The sequence below is a fragment of the Schistocerca nitens genome, chromosome 2 (assembly GCF_023898315.1).
Source record: "Schistocerca nitens isolate TAMUIC-IGC-003100 chromosome 2, iqSchNite1.1, whole genome shotgun sequence".
NCBI classification, from domain to species: domain Eukaryota; kingdom Metazoa; phylum Arthropoda; class Insecta; order Orthoptera; family Acrididae; genus Schistocerca; species Schistocerca nitens.
Genome location: NC_064615.1, coordinates 451,833,400 through 451,848,430, shown reverse-complemented (window position 1 = coordinate 451,848,430; position 15,031 = coordinate 451,833,400). Strand labels below are relative to the sequence as shown.

The 15,031-nt window shown below is 40.1% G+C and overlaps 1 long non-coding RNA gene across 1 annotated transcript in view; it reads left to right on the top strand.

The window, feature by feature from the left end:
• The first annotated feature begins 1,503 nt into the window (after nt 1-1,503).
• LOC126236325 (uncharacterized) overlaps nt 1,504-15,031 on the top strand; it is an 88,798-nt gene continuing 75,270 nt past the window's right edge. The window contains exons 1-2 of the long non-coding RNA XR_007544894.1: nt 1,504-1,737; nt 2,104-2,157. This is a non-coding gene — a long non-coding RNA (uncharacterized LOC126236325). The remainder of the gene's footprint in view (nt 1,738-2,103; nt 2,158-15,031) is intronic.

Here is a 15,031-nt window from a genome sequence, read left to right as displayed (position 1 = left end):
ACACTTTATTTTGACTCTTTGTTTAAAGGAGGAGAAGAAAGCAAGATGTTAGTCTGAGGAATGGTTCAGAGTGAGAGAGAAATATACACAGCAAAACATGCTAAAGGAACCTGATAAGTACATCAACTTTTTGCGAATGACCATGTAAATTTTAATATCTTGTGTAGAGTTACTTCGCTCTAATATTAAAAAAAGTCACAATAATACTAGAATTTATTTTCTTCTGTTTGTTCCTCCAACGACAGTTCATTAAAATACCATAATGTCGGAACTTATAGCTTACATCGTCCTCGGAAGAACCAGAGAACTTGATTTTTTTTTTATTTCCTTGCCCTCCCACTCGTTAGTTGGGCATAGAATGCCGATTTTTTTTTTAAAAAAAACCTCTTTGCATCATATAAGGCATGGAAATATGTCACCTCTCCCATTTTGTCAACTGCTAGTGATATTTTGTTTTTATTCTAGATCGCTGTTCCCATAGTTGTAGAAACTCACGATACAGCAAGATAAATTGTAATAAAACTATTTCTCACTAAACATACGCGGCGAAACGTCAACACAAACAATGTTCCCCACGTCGTATTTTCTGTCAATCAAAATTTATGTCAAACACGCGTCAAATAGCACTGTACATTGTCAAATATTTGGCAAACACAATAAAATTTGACAAATTGTTTGATGGTTTATGTGGCCTTTAATGGACCTTCTTCTCATCACTTACAAAAGTGCTAAAACGTACTTTCTGATAGATAATTTGCCCATTGTTGATCACCATGTCTATTGATAGGAGCTGTTCGCGGTGGCCGGTGGTTCTAGGCGCTTCAGCCCGGAACCACGCGACTACTACGGTCGCAGGATTGAATCCTGCCTCGGGCATGGATGTGTGTGATGTCCTTAGGTTAGTTAGGTTTAAGTAGTTCTAAGTTCTAGGGGCCTGATGACCTCAAATGTTAAGTCCCATAGTGCTCAGAGCCATTTGAACCAATCTATTGGTAGGAGGAAATCCCAATGTGTTAATGATGCAATATTTGCTATCTGATGTCTGCTTCTTTTTATAAGTTACATTTCATACTTCCATACTTTTCTGTATCTACAGCTATACCTTGCCTATCTCTTGTAGTTGTTGAGATGCGTTTATAGCGAATAGTTTATCCATTTTCTGTTGGTGTTTGCAATAACAGAAACATGCTATAATGTATGAGCTTTCGTGTTTTCCTAATTTATTTTCCCTCGGAAAATTTCGCGATAAAATGTGGTAATTAATTAGAATTTCTTTTAATGTGTGTGTGTCCATGAGGAGAAAATTGATTAAGAATGAGCACTTATTACACACCAGTTCATATTGAAACTAGAGTAGCGCTTACCTAACAGGATTACATTTCATGTTTAGTAATACATCAGTTGAAACACTTCCACACAGCAACCTGTGAATTTGCTGGTGGTCACGATAGGTCTGAACAGACCGTCGTACGACACAAATCACTCTCCAGAGGAACTGTGGCAACAGTAGATAGACAACCGAAACCGATCATGTAACACGTAATTCGGTACATTGTATCATTACTCTCGTCAAGGCTTCATTCGAGTTGTAGCAACCCATTTGTTGGTGACGGTCAAGATCTAAATCTGTGCAATGAATTGCATCTTTGCTAAGCGTATTTTGCGAACAAACATGAGATAAGACAGTAGTGAAAGAGAAGCGGAGTGAGCGAAGACGAAATAATGCTCAGATCTTTGGTAAGGATTATTTAAATAAATATTTACACCCAGAGCGTATAAAATGCCAATGACAAAGGATAGGTTCAGATTGTATTCTATTTAAAACACCCTCCTGCTATCTGAAAATAAACATCGTATGTAAGTCAGTAGCAAACGTGTTTCGCCGACACGCTATGGCAATTTTGACATTTATTTACAACATAATCACTATCCTGTTCATTCTCATTCATCTTTTAGTAGGTGGAGCTGTAAGCACTTCTCATATTAAATCTTTCTTTCGTTAAAATTGTTTCGCAATTTGACGCGTTTACTGAGTTGTTTCGTAAATGCTCACACGCGACAAGGTTTCATGTTAGTTTATTGAGATTTTGCTCCTATTTTCAGATAACATTTGGTTTGGGCGTGTACACCGGTTTGTACATAAGTCAAAATTACGAGGTAAGTGCATTATGCGACATGCACATATGGATTATATTCAGCTTTCTATAATTTTTATGTTGTTTTTATGTATTAAAGTGAGACACGGTTGTTCAGTGAGAATAGAAAACCGTTACATATAATTGGTACTGAGAGGCTAGTAATGCATAACATAGCTTGATGAGTCACTTGTTTGCACATTGTAAATCATTGACAAACAGTTGTGTGATATTTGATAATGTCGTAATTGTACTACTGCAACAACATCAACATTATGCCCTAAAACCATTTAAGCAGGTATACAGGAAAACCTATAACAGCACATTGCCAAAGGTCACGATGAATCAAATATTCATTAAATTTTGTTGTCACTAATATTTTTTTGGTAGATTACCTACTGTTTACATTAATTGGCTGTTGAAGCATATATATACAGAAGATAAGTGGAAGATTTTTGTTGAGTGAATATTTTATGTTCGATAGAATTATTTGTGAATGTTCTGAATTACTGTGCAGTTCGGTACTGTTATATTATGGTAGTGCGATATCTTCATTGTGGGGCTCCATCATCATAAGCTGCTGATAGCCCACAGATCAAATTTGAGTCAGGCCTGCTCCTTATCCTTCCTTATGGTTAACACTGCAGCATAATACTGATGAAATATTGATATACTAGGTAAAGAAAAAATTTAATGGGCTTCTGACATAGTATAGAGGGCTGATATATACTCCTCCAGTTGTTTACAATTTCTTTCTTGCTGTTAATCTGTCATGGTAACATGATGTCTGTGTATTACTGTCATTTTTGACTCGCAAGGAGATCCATGACACCACTGAAAGTCATATTTTCCACAGTTAGTCTGGGAATTACCTGCCCTATTTTTATGAGGTCTTTCCTCTACCATTAATATTCTAGTTACTGAGTCAGCAATTTGGTGTTTGACTGCTTAAAAGGTAACATTATGATTGATGTGATGTTTCAAGTGTTTATATTGTTGCATTTCAAATTAACTTTAAACTAAATGGTGAGGAGCCCAAGCCAGTGTTAATTGTTTATGGACTTTTTGGTTATTATAAAGGAAATATCTATGGAGTTGTTGAGTTTGCTGAGTTTTTGGACCTTGCTTTTACCAGCACTCTTACTAGCTGACATGTTGAGGATCCTGAAGCAAGGCATTGCATTCTCCACCAGCAGAAATATGTTTGCCAACTCAGCTGTTAATGAGGTCACAAAAATCTGGAGGTCACTTAAATGATCTTCAAGCCTTTTGCAGCAAAATTTATAGTTAGCAACTTTCTGGACCTTGCAGATGGCTTAATGTTCTCATTTCCCTATCACAATATTTTGCCAACTTCCGTAGGTGCCTTCATGAGGTGTTACAGATTTCATTGTTTGCCATTTGAACTCCAACCCACTATGAATTGGCAATCTGGGTACTGCCCAAGCTAGGGCGACAAACTTAGCAATTTTTAAACCTTCACAAACACAATTCTGGCAGAACTAAAAAGGAGAAATTAGTCCATATATGCATTATTTTGGTACCTTGCCAAAGCCTTCAGTTTTATGGATTACGAAACGGTGTGGTATTAAAACAATGTCCCTTGCTTGAATGGAGTCATACCACAAAATAAGTAAAATCAGGGTCATATTAACAACTGATAGTACAGGAATAAAACTTAATTAAATATGGGTCCCTCAAGGTTGGTACTTGGTCTAACCTCATTCTTATCCCACATAAATGGTTTACTTAATTTACTGAAATAAGTAATTTTCTGTAGTGAGGCTGCCTTTTTTAAAATTAATTTTTTGCTCCATAGGGCATAATACATTAATGTCAGACAATGATTAGATTATGCATTTCCATTTGGCAGTATTCTCTGATAAAAACATAGAGGAAAGAATTAAGACATAGTAGGATTCTTCAAAAACTGATGTTTTCTGATGTACAAGTATCTTGAAAAAAGATGCAAATACATCCATACTGGATAAGGTGCATAGTGGGATAGGCTTACTACTGGTGTACAACAATCAATTTAATTTTAACCATACTGAAACTTGTATTGTGCCATTCCACACAAATAAAATTGACTACCTGAATCAATGAGAACTTGTTAAATGAAACTCCTCATGTAAAGTTCTGTGGTGTCCTGATGGATAACAAATTGACATGGCTGCGGATAACAAATTGACATGGCTGCATCACGCAGATAGTGTTTTCTTGTTTAAAAACCCCCTTGGTTCTGCATGCTTTACACTTCAAAATGGGTCTCATTGTGTTAACCTGCACAGTCAGGCTTATTAGCATGTGTGCCATACTTCCACTCAGTACTGGTATCTGACTCGATACTCAGTGTAATAATTTTGGTATCCATTTTTGGAAACAGTGATCAGTAGAGTATTATATTTCAACTAAAGTTCAGTCTTGGTCACAACACTTACGTCTCAATAACATAGGTGGCCAGTTTCGGTTATATTTATATAACCATCTTCAGACCCATGGCTTCCTTGGAGGATGGTAGGCGAAGCTCTCCTCAGCTCTGTGAAGTCAACTGATCAGTTGCAGAATTTTGCCATGTTTGTGCTCTCAGGAGCTATGAATTTAGTGAAGATCAGCCAAAATGAGATGTTCAGAAAACATCAGTGCTATGCACAACATGACCTTAGAGCATTGACATGTGACTTGCCATGAGATAGAGGCATCTTTAAGCACATCAAAGACAGCAGCACTTTTAAGTTTGCATGAACATTTAGCTATGAAACGAGTTGGTTGGTAACACAAAGTTTGACTGAAAATCAAATGGTGGCCTGTGACAATTGGTGTAAGGAGGTGCTCAAAAATTAGAGCTGAGAAAATTCAAAATTTGTGTACATGATCATTATGGGAGACCAAATATGGATACATTTGTCTGGGCCAGGAACAAGCAGCAATCAACTGTTTGTGTGTTTCAAGATGAACTAAACCTAACAGAAGTGATTCATCAAAGAACACTTCCAAGGAAATGGTAGTTTATTTCTTTGGCTACATTTGACATGTCACGATTTAGGAGATCAAAAAAGTTTATGCTGATTGGTATACAATAATTTGCTTGCTGTAAGTCAATGAAATCGGGAAAACCAACGTAAAACATCTTCAGTGTCAGCTGTCAAACAATTTATTATTTGGCATTATTTCAAAGGCATTAAAAATGTGTTTGCAACAATTTCCATTCCCTCAAGAAGCTGTTGAACTCTTACAAAACCAAGACTCGTGTGGTACCAACACCAGAGTGGAAAAAAATTCTAGAATTTTTTTGAATGGATGCAGAATTGTATAAATTTTAACTCTCAATATTTTGAGAAAGAATAAAATAATTTGTCCAAAAGAATTTTTTTGTCAAAGCTTGTTGCTTTTTCATACAAACTTTCATACCTTGTGTGATGGCCCTAGACTTGGAGGAAGGTGGTTCATATCAAGGTAGCAAAATAACTTGTTTGCTTGTATTTATCTAGAAAGGGAAGGAGAGTTGGAGGCATTAGATTCCTAAATCACCAGACATGCACCAGAAATCTCCACAACATCTCATAGAGTGACGGCATGTGACACTATTGATGATGATCTGTCCATTGGATAGTGATATGGCCCCTTGGTTGGTAGTCAAACAGAGTAGGCTACAAGTTGGCTCTGGGTTTCACCTTTCCGTTCCCTTCATCCAAATACAACACATATTGGACGAGCACTCATCACAGTTATCCATAAGATACAGATACACATTTGACATTTCGTAGATCAGATCAGATGGGGACAGTAGCAAACCATTGGGTTGAGACACAAATTCATAGTATTTTTCAATAAGTTAAATAAACACAACAGATACGCATAACAGAGACTTTAGTAATCAATAATATATTCTCCTTCACTATTTACAACAGTCTGCCAACACTGGGGTTACTTTTCAATTCTGCAACTGTAGAAATCGTGTGCTCTTGGGGCGAAGAACTTGGAGAACCATATGTGGAGTGCAGTTTCATCCGGAAAATAAGTTTTTTGACGGTTGTTTGATAGAGAGTAGAAAAAGCAAAAAAATTATGGTGCAAGATCAGGTGGTTAAGGTGGGTGCAGAATGACTTCCCAACCAAACTCCTGTGTAAAGTTTTTTTTGTCAGTCTTAGAATGTGGGCAGGCATTATTGTGGAGTAGCATCATTTCACGCAGTCTTCCTGGTCATTATTCTTGGAATCCTTCTGCTAGATACCTCAGTTGTTGACAATAAAGAAGCAAAACATGCTACACCACACCATTGCTGTTCCACCAGAGCATAACATTAACTTTTATGAATGTGTGCGGGTCTTTGTATGGGGAGTTGCTGCTTTGTTTGAGCTCGGTTTTCCCTTTCTTTTCCTTAAGCTAGCAGAAAGATGCCATTTTCATCACCAATAACAATACAGGATAAAAATGGTCAGTTTTGTTCCAAGCCAATTGATGACCAAGCAAGCAAGGATGTATATGTGGTCTTCCAATGATTTTTCTGATTTTGGCTTAAGGCGTGCAGTACCCATACACTCGATTTTTGAACCTTCCCCATTGCATGCAAATGTTACATGATTGGTGAATGATCACAGTCCATCGCGTCTACCAGTTCTCGAGTACACTCATGTGGATTAATGCATGTAAACAATCTTCATCAAAGCCTGGAGGTCTTCCTGACTGTGGATAGTAACTAACGTCTGACAACTATGTGGCAATAAAATATAAAATATTTCCACAAAAATAATAATGACTTGTTGTGAGAGCCATGCGCATTGTTGAAATTACAACTCCATGTTGCATGCTATAATTAAGTTACAAACTTGTAAAAAAATTATCAGTTGTAATGTTCCTACCACTTCCCCTCAGGCAATCAACTAAATCATGTACTGCTCATTTCCATTGATTTATTTCCCTTTAATCAGCGGACTTCCATGTACACAGTTGTGCATTTATGAGATAACTAGCTCAGTGTCCTCCGCTTCACTCGCGTAGACTGTATAGTCTGCAGAGATTTTTTAATTATTATTTAAAGGAATTTTTATATTGTTCACAAATTGCAACACCTTCGCACTAATTAAGGCCATAGAAGCATGGTCTGTTCCGATTGCACTTATAACCAAAAAGTTATTCTGGTAGCAGGAGTTGGAGGCTTTTGTTAATCCTGTTTCATGAGTTCTTTTGGTGATATTTCCATAGAAACTTTCACTACCCTATCCTGTATTTCTAACCAAGAAGTGAAATAACAGTTTTTCATATATTTAGCTTTAACACAGTTCTGATATAGTGAAATATTTTTATAACATTTTTTCATGCCCTATTTCACTCCCTTAGGGGTGGAATTTCATAAAATCCCATCATAAACAATGTCTAAAATATAAAATCAACGCCTTCTGCAAATTTCAAGTTTCTCTCCTTAGTACTTTGGGCTGGTCAATGATGAGTCAGTCAGTCAGGATTTGCCTTTTATAAAAAGATATAGATTGATCTTATAATCTGCAGTAGCACACATTTTTATCCTGTATTTTCCAGGTTTTTAAGGAGTGTGCATCTTGAATTGACACAGGTGCTCATCAATAATAATATAAGGCCTAGGGATATAAGACGAAATGTGTACATCAATGAACATTTCAAACAAAGCCTGAATAGTTGCAACTTTTGATCCAGAAACTGTTTTTCTTTCTTCCATTGTAAGTTCATCATCGAACCAGAGGCAAATCAGAATATCACAAATCATAAAAAGCTCATTGTGGCTCAAAAAATAGGTCATATTCATCTGTCTGAAATTCACTCAAAGACTTTCCACGTGCCTTATATAAACCATTTATTATTAGTCGAAAAAAGATGAAAGAATGCCTGTAGTTCTGTAGAGTGAAGTTCAGTCCAGCATTGAAGACATGGTTGTAGGATTTTACTGTCTTCGGTACCATTATTGGTATGCATTTCTATTACACTCTGCCTGTGATTGATGATAAAAAGTCTGAGACAATCTATCCATGTCTGTAATTGTGGTCTAAAGTGACGTGGAATATTTGCACAAGTCAGGTGATACTATATCATGTGTTAGATATCAACATCAATATACAAGAGTGGGCTCACTAGTTTCCTAAATACTGATATCTTCTTTCTCTCATCCATTCACATCCACTTCATCTCCAACTTGTATATCTTCCTGTATCACATCCACATCAGCCTCATTCTCATCCCCATTTCCAAAAATTGATTCTTTATCATTATCACTCTTAAGCATACCTGCTGAAACTTGATTGAGTCTGTAACCCCTTTCAAAGCATATATCATCATCTATTATGAATAAAATGTACTATCACACCTTACTTCAATAAAACCTACTTCCTAACTGCTAATTTGCTCCAACAGTGCATGCATATATATAATATACAAATTGGTTACAAAATACATAGAAATGTCAGTTGAGAAATAGTACTGTTACCGAGCTTTTGTTTTTGTAATAAAATGAAAATATAACATTGAACAACTGACATTGTATACCTGTAAAATCCCATGGGAGTGGCGCCAGGGTGGGGGTAAGGAGAAGGCTGGGGCGGAGAGGGGGAGGGATAATAGTAGGTTAGGGGTGGCGGACAGTGCAGTGCTGCTGAGGAGCGTGGAGGAATGAGGTGGAGAGCGTGTAGGGCAGCTATGTGCAGTTGGGAGGCTAGACTTGTGGGCAGGGGAGAGGTGGCGAGGGGGAGGGTAGCAGAAAAAGAGAGTAATAAAAAAGACTGGGTGCGATGGTGGAATGACGGATGTGTAGTGAGGACAATGACTAACAAGGGTTGAGGCCAGGAGGGTTATGGGAACGTAGGATGTATTGCAAGGAAAGTTCCCACCTGTGCATTTCAGAAAAGCTGGTGTTGGTGGGAAGGATCCATATGGCACAGGGTGTGAAGCAGTCATTGAAATGGAGAATGTCATGTTTGGCAGCCTGCTATGCAACAGGGTGGTCCACTTGTTTCTTGGACACAGTTTTTTGGTAGCCATTCATGCAGACAGCTTGTTGGTTGTCATGTCCACAAAGAATGAAGCACAGAGGATGCAGCTTAGGTTGTATATCACATGGTTGGTTTCACAGGTAGCCGTGCCTTTGATGAGAAAGATGATGTTTGTGACCGGACTGGAGTAGGTGGTGGTGGGAGGATGTATGGGACAGGTGTTGCGTCTAGGTCTACTACAGGGGTATGAGCCATGAGGTATGTGATTGGGAGCAGGGGTTGTGTAGGTATGGATGAGTGTATTGTGTTGGTTCGGTGGACAGTGGAATACCACTGTTGGAAGAGTGGGAAGGATTGTGGACAGGACATTTCTCATTTAAGGGATGATGAGAGGCAGTCAAAACCCTTTCGGAGAATGTAATTCAGTTGCTCCAGTCCTGGGTGGTACTGAGTTACGAGGGGAATGCACCTCTGTGGATGGACGGTGGGACTCAGGTAGGTGGTGGGAGACTGGAAAGATAATGCACATGATATTTGTTTTTGTCCAAAATTGGGATGATAATTATGGTCTGTGTAGGCTTCAGTGAGACCCTTGGTATATTTCGTGAGGGCTGCTCATCACTGCAGATGTGACAACCACAGCTGGCTAGGCTGTATGGAAGGGACTACTTGGTATGGAATGGGTGGCAGCTGTCGAAGTGGAGGTAATGTTGGTGGTTAGTAGGTTTGATATGGACCGAGGTACTGATGTAGCCATCTTTGAGGTGGAGGTCAACATCTAGGTAGGTGGCTTGTTGGGTTGAGTAGGACCAGTTGAAGCAAATGGGGGAGAAGTTGTTGAGGTTCGGGAGGAATGCGAATAGGATGTCCTCAGCCTCCATCCAGATCGCAAAGATGTCATCAGTGAATCTGAACCAGGCAAGGGGTTTAGGATTCTGGGTGTTTAGGAAGGATTCCTGTAGGTGGTCCATGAATAGATTGGCAGAGGATGGTGCCATGCGGGTGCCCATAGCCGTGCCCCGTATTTGTTTTAGGTAATGTCTTCAAAGGAGAAGTAACTGTGGTTGTGGATATAGTTGGTCATGGCGACTAGTGTTCAACAGCGGTAAGGCCATGGGCATTAGGGATGTTAACGTAAAGGGAGGTGGCATCAATAATAATGAACAGGACACCGTGTGGTAAAGGGTCAGAAACTGTGGAGAGTCAGTGGAGGAAATGGTTGGTATCTTTTATGTAGGAAGGTAGTTTCCAGGTAATAGATTGAAGGTGTTGGTCTATGAGAGATTCTCTCAGTGGGGGCACAGTAACAGGCCACAATGGGGTGTCCTGGGTGGTTGGGTTTATTAGATTAGATTAGTTTACGTTCCATAGATCCGTGCTGAGGAGATCCTCGTGGATGTGGAGCATGTCATTTTTTTATTTTTTTATTTTTTTTTTTTGTTGTTGCTGAAATAACAATACTAATAGTATGAATATATACATCATTTATTTCTATTAAAAATTCGTCAATGGAGTAGAAGGAGTTGGCCACTAGTAAGTCTTTCAGGCTCCTTTTAAACTGATCTTTATTTGTAACTAAATTTTTTATGTTTGCTGGAAAATTATTGAAGATGAGTGTTCCTGAATAGTGGACCCCTTTTTGAACTTTTATGGACTTTAGAAAGCATGTAGAAGGTAGGAGTGCGGGGAGTGGTAGGGATGAGCAGACAGATGGATTCCAGGGTGAGGTTCTGGGATGGGCCTAAGGATATAAGGAGTGACTGGAGATTCTGCTGGCTTTCTGGAATGGTGTCACTGTGGCAAGGTTTGAAAGTGGATGTATCTGACAGTTGACGGTGTCCTTCTGCCAGGAAATCCTTGCAGTTCAAAGTGGATCCTTTGTCCACAGGTGGGATTATAAGGTCGGGATCAGTTTTTAGATGGTGAACTGCGGTTCTTTTTGCAGATGTAAAATTAATTTGCATGTTGAAGGATTTGGGGAATGATGGTGAGGCAAGGTGCGAGGTTAAGAAATTCTGGAAAGTTAATGGGGTGATTAGGGGGCAGTGGGGGTGGATCATGGTTGGATGGAGGAGTGAACGAATTAGGGAGGGTTCAACATTGGTCTTTGGTTTAGTCTGATTGGTAGGGTTGGTGGTAAAAAAGTGTTTCCACTGTAGGGACTGGGAGAAGGAGAGAAGGTCTTTAACAATTCCTTCATGATTGAATTTGGGAGTGGGGCAAAAGGTGAGGCCTTTGGGGGGCTAAGGCTTCTGGAGGAAAGGTTCATGACTGTGTTACGGGTCTGTTTAGGTTCTGGATTCTATTTGGTGGTGGGAGGGAGTTTTGGAAGGTGGAGTAAGTGTAGTAGGTCTGCAATCCAGGGTTTGTCATCAGCTGTGAAGGGACTTGGAGAGGGGGGGGGGTTGTAGATTGTTGTAGAGGTGCTGGACAGTGGTACTCCAAGATGAGAGTAGGAAGTGAGCACGGCGGAGATCTTTCTGAGGTGGCACTGTGCATGTTGCTACCTATCCCATCAAAGGAAGGGCTACATGTGAAACCAGTCGTATGATATACAACCTAAGCTGCTACCTCTGTGCTGCATTACTTGTGGACATGACAACCAACAAGCTGTCTGTCCGCATGAATGGCCACCAAGAAACTGTGACCAAGAAACAAGTGGACCACCCTGTTGCAGAGCAGGCTGCCAAACATGACATCCTTCATTTCAATGACTGCTTCAACCCTATGCCATATGGAGCCTTCCCACCAACACCAACTTTTCTGAACTGCGCAGGTGGGAATTTTCCCTGCAATAGATCCTACGTTCCCGTAACCCTCATGGCCTCAACCTTGTCCTCACCCATCCTGCCCTTTTCCTGTTCCCCTTCCAGCACTACAAAGCCTTCATTCCACCATCACATAGAGTCCTTTTACTTCTCTCCTTTTCCACTACCCCCCCTGCCCCCCCCCCTCGCCATCTCTCCCCTGCCCTCTGTCTAACCTGCAGAACTTCACTGTCAGTCTCCCCTACCCTACCATTCCTCCCCCTCCTTGTCCCAACCTCCTGCTTACCCCCACCCAGTCACCACTCCCATCATGTAGTGGTAGTGCTGCTCGCAGTATGACTACAGTTGCCTGAGACTGCAGTCGTGTGTCAGTTGCATTTGTGTGTGTGTGTGTGTGTGTGTGTGTGTGTGTGTGTGTGTGTGTGTGTGTGTGTCGTTCTATTTTTGACGAAAGTCTTATTGGCCGAAGACTTTATTAGTGACATTCTTTCTGTTGTGCCTATATGCAACTCAGCATCTCCGCTATGTGGTGAGTGGCAACTTTCCTTTTCATAATATTGTTATTGTATACCTGGGGTATTTTCTGACCCCAACGCAAAAATTTCAGATTACTGCACTATGAATCATGAAACAATAATACATATTTTGCCCAGTTCTAATAAAATGTCCATTAAAAGCACATCTGGAAAATATGTGACCTACATCCATGATAAAACTGTTTCTTGTAGTTAAGAAAACCTTGGAGTCTGAAAACATCCTAGACACCAAGCAAGGTTAATAAGAGAAAACTATTTTCTTGCTGTGTTCTGTCCAATGGCATTATTCCCGCACATGGCACAAATATTTTCTGGCTGCTTCTGCTGCTGTCACCCATCTATTGAACTCAAACAGAAGAATATTTTGTAAATGCTCCAATGTCTCCAGTTGTCATACAATTTTCTAGCATCAAGAGCTCCAATCACTGTCTATAAATGACAATATGTAAACTCAAGTAGCAACAGTGAACTAGAAATGCAAATGGAAATCGATAAATAAACCCATAGAAACAGGAACACCAACATGAAAAACAAAAATGCTATGAACTTACGCGCCAACCTAATGATTTCACCAGCTCCTGGCCCAGGACTGCAGAGCTCAGTTCCCAGATCTGCCCTCAAGAGTTATTTCCCCGAGTATAGTCTTGAGTGCTAGCTGTGGTGGATTGGCACCATGCCTCTAACTCCACTAAACTAGTTGATATATATTGGCAGTCACCAGTCTGTATCCTGAAAACAATCAGCGACACAGCATTATTTGACACCTGATGACATCGTGTCTGTAAATACATAAAAGACTGCCCTTGACATCTCACACTTGCTGTGCAACAAACCACTGAAGTGTTTGCATGTATGCTGAATACTTTTTGTGCTTAACTTTAAAATAAAAACTCTCATTGTGGTTACAGTTAACCCCACTGTCCACTGCTAGACACACACAACCTACCTACAGATGCTTCCCAGTACTATTGCACATACTAACTACTGCTTCAGCGTGGTATTTAATGCTTTACTATTTAAAGTCTACTCATTTGCAAAAGCTTATAGAAACGGTAGAACCTAGGAATCCATACAGCTGGATAGGTATCTGTTGAGAAATTACTTATTGTGTGCAGTTAGCCAGATGCCTTTGGGTGTGATGGTTTAGCCCAGAAAGTTTCACACAGACAGCCTGTCTGTCTCTGTGTGTGTGTGTGTGTGTGTGTGTGTGTGTGTGTGTGTGTGTGTGTGTGTGTAGTCATTTTTATCTCTTTTCTGACTTTCTCTTAGTTGCTCTAAATTCATGGAGGTATGTACTGTCTATGCATCTAAATGATGGCAGTTTGTTTTGTTGCCATGCGCATTTTGCTTATTTTATTTGGGAAGCGTCATCAGTGGCCTGAAATACATGTTTCCTTTTATACAAACAATAAACATATTATGTGGTAGATATAATATGCTGCTGTAGAACATTTTGTCATGTTTTTCTCTTGCTTTTTTAGGTGAGAAGCAACTTTTGTAGCACAAGTTCCGTATTGTGAAAGTATCGTTCGGTGTTACTTACAATGTCCAGTGCTGTTAACACTTGTGTGGTCCTGGAGAGACAGAACAATAAACACACATTTGACATCTTCAGAAAGCCAACAGCCACAGACATAATTATAAATGCTTGATCCAGCCACCTACAAAATAAAAAATTTGTACCCCTACAACACATATTGCACAGACTAAATAACACCCCTTTCAGCAAAGAAAACTATCCAAAAACAGTAGCCGACCGAGACAGATGCAGCAACAGGGAAGTAACCGTTTTTGTGACATTTATGAGTTCCTAACCAGGAGCGAATTTTATTATATCATCTGTGTGCTTTAATGCTTTATTTTCTTGAGTTTATGCGTGTAAATATAATATCTAATAGCCACAGTTTTCACGTTTTTGTTTGCGTCAGAAAGTAAACCGATTTTGTGACACATTAAAAGTTCCAAATCACAGGCGAATTATTTAGTTTCACCTGAGTGCTTCAATAGTTAGGTTTTTGAATATCTGTGTATTACTAGACACAGTTCATGCATTTTCATCGGGATCTACAGCAGATTTCTGTAGCGTGAGTCAATAGTCCGTTTATCTGCATAGTTTAGTTTTCCACAGTCTTTAGTATGGACAGGGACTGCGATTGTTGTGTGTGGATGTGAGCAGAGTTGGTGACACTTCACTCTCAGCTTCAGTGCTGTGATGGCTTCGGTTACACAGCTTGAGGCTGCAGTGGATGGACACCACTGTTGTGGGCCTGCCGTGGGGATCCAACAGATGTCCAGCACGTCAGAGTCCTCCGATCGGTCCTCACCGGTGGCCAACCCAATTACTGCTCGCACTGGGGCTGACCCCTCACCTATGGTTGAGTTGGAGGTTGCCCCAGTATGAAGCGGGCCGCAAAAGACTTACCAGGCGGCCACACGTAAGGCCTCCCCAGTTTGTCTGATAAACAGGTTCCAGGTGCTGTCTGTGGCTGACACTGTTGCTGAGCCAGATGCTGTCGGCTGTCCTGTTTCAGAGGAAACCACTCAGCCTGCAAGATCCGGGCAATCACAGAGGGTGGGATTATTGGTAGTTGGGAGCCCCAACCTTAGGTGTGTTATGGGGCTCCTTAGGGACT